The sequence below is a fragment of the Taudactylus pleione genome, unplaced genomic scaffold, assembly GCF_031769625.1.
Source record: "Taudactylus pleione unplaced genomic scaffold, aTauple2 ptg000393l, whole genome shotgun sequence".
Lineage (NCBI taxonomy): Eukaryota > Metazoa > Chordata > Amphibia > Anura > Myobatrachidae > Taudactylus > Taudactylus pleione.
In genome coordinates, this window is record NW_028284794.1 from 3,624,183 (window position 1) to 3,626,770 (window position 2,588).

Here is a 2,588-nt window from a genome sequence, read left to right on the forward strand (position 1 = left end):
TGTCACAGATTTTCAATCTGCCCTGCAGCACGGCAGATCTGAACATACGATGTGCGACCTGCGGGTACACGCATCGGCATCGTGTTCATGAGTGGAAACTCACGATTTGTCCATATTTTACACGATTTGTCATCATGTTTCATCGAAATCGGGCAAATCGTGTAAAAAATCGCCAAGTGTGTAGGCACCTTTAGATGTACATTTACTAAAGTGACATTTTTTAGAAGTGAGTTTTAGAAGAGATGTTGCCCATAGCAACTAGGGATGTGCAGGCTCGGTTCTACTCGGTTCCGTTCGGTTCTTTTTACCGAATCTTATTGGCTATCCAAAACTCGTGACAGCTGAAACCCAATAAGATCCGGTAAAAAGAACCGAACGGAACCGAGTAGAACCGAGCCTGCACATCCCTAATAGCAACCAATCAGATTCTAGCTATTATCTTCTAGAAGGTGCTAGTTAAATGTTAAGTAGTTTCTGATTGGTTGCTATGGGTAACATCTCTTCAAAAAACTCTCACTTTAGTAAATTTACCCCTTATATTGATGGCAGAAAAGTGGTCCCCCTTGTCGGCAAATTTAAAGGCCTAGATTTTTTAGTATGTTCTGTTTTTCTGTTTAATGTTTCTTGTATATTCTTATTTTGTTTTGTTTTGGGAGGTGTCCTAACAATAGTATGCAGCTCCTACAGTGCATTTTTATATTGTTTAATTATGAAAGAAGTGAACCCACCAGCTCTACTGGGAGACTGTTCCTTGGAGCTATCATCTATTCTGTAAAGAAGTGTTTCCTTGTGTTACTTTTGTTAGTTTTCTAGCCTTTAAATTAGGATTCATACAACTCATATGCGACCTGATTTTAGCTATGGAACTTTTCCAGTACTTGTTGCTCTGCTGTAAGGAAAAGCTCAGCTTGAGGATTTGGTGATGTGGCAGCACATTCCCTATTCTACTGTGCAGTGTACTTTATGCTGTACACTTACTATAAAATGTAATGCAATATTTAAAAAAAACAAAAAAAAAACAAAATGCATATTAGTAATAAACAGCAGTAGTCAAAACAGCAAAAATGACTGTATGAAAAGAAAAACTTTGCTGCATTGGCCGGGAATCGAACCCGGGCCTCCCGCGTGGCAGGCGAGAATTCTACCACTGAACCACCAATGCTTGCACACTTTCTTTATCTTGAAGTAACCATCAGAATTACCTATTTTTTGTTTAGGAGCCTAAAATTGATGATTGGTCAGAAAGGTGAAGGGATACTTGATCATTTTAAATTTTCCCCCGTGATTTCGCAATTCTCCAATCCACCAATATGCATCCATACATTAGATAGTTTTATGTGATTTGCAGGTCATTTTCAGCAAATAACAGATCTGCCATTCTTGGAAGGCTCTTTATTTTACAAGTAACAGTTGGCAAATTGGCTGATCATTATCATACACTAGCAATCTACAGCACCGATTGGTTGATGAAATCCAACATGTTGGACAACCTGATTTACCTATTCCGATCACTTTTTGGTTGAAATCGGCAATGGGTGAACTCCATACATTGCAGATATTTTTACACAATCATCTGCAAAATGGGGAATTGCGCCAATTGATTGCTGATGTATGGGCCTCTTAGGACTTCTCATTTCTGGAAGAATCTGAACCACCTATTTTTTGTTTGGAAGCCTAAAATTGATGAATAGTCAGAAGGGTGAAGGGATACTTGATCCAGATTCACCTGCACTTCAAACTACAAGAGCACAATTTAAAATGGAGTGAATCTTCCTGCTGACTGGCCAGGAATGTGGCCTGGTAGGGATGGTTTGCCATCAATGATCATTGACTTAGCAATCGATGAAGATCCAATAATTCTCCGCCATTGATGGCAGAGAGGTAGCAATGTTTTTTATTTTTTAGGTGCAGCGGGAAGATTATCCCCATCCCATCACATCATTTAGCCCCGTCTTCAACACCTGCTTAGCCCATCTCCCACCATGCTATACAGCAGAGGTGTCTACTGAAGGTTCAAACTGTCAATGTTTTCCCATTGATGGTTTGATGCCATCGATGTTAAGCACTGATGGCACCATCGATGGAGAAACCCTTTGATGTCTATCCCTATGTCCTGGGCCACACCACTGCAAGAATGAGCCAATCTTTCAATTGGGAACTGCAAGATGTTTTGGCTCATGATGAACCTGATCTTCAACTCTCTGAGTCACATTGCTAATGCCTTTATAAGATTGGCAAAGATCGAGAAATGTGGTCACTCTGTCACCCAGTATACCACTGATTTCTGAACTCCTGCAGCAGAGAATTAATGGAATCATGAGTCCCTGCTCACTTCCAGTCAGAGAGATTGGTGAACTAATTTAAATGAGCTCACTTCCAGGGACCTTCCTGGAGGGACTCTCGCAATTTGCAGTCAACTGGGCATTTACATTCTAGAGTGTCACCTGAAAAAAATGGCCATCTACCATTAGCTCACCAGTCATGGATGATCAATGCCACACCAGGATTAATGGCAAATGTAGCTCCCATAATGGTAAATCTAAAAAGCGGTAGGCAAGCTCCAAAAATTCCCCAGTACCCATTAAAAC

General features: G+C 40.6%; 1 non-coding gene across 1 annotated transcript; it reads right to left on the reverse strand.

Moving 5' to 3' along the window:
* Window positions 1–1,091: 1,091 nt before the first annotated feature.
* TRNAG-GCC (transfer RNA glycine (anticodon GCC)) lies at window positions 1,092–1,162 on the reverse strand. Its single transcript has one exon. It is a non-coding gene; the product is annotated as a tRNA-Gly (tRNA).
* Between the last annotated feature and the right edge of the window lie 1,426 nt (window positions 1,163–2,588).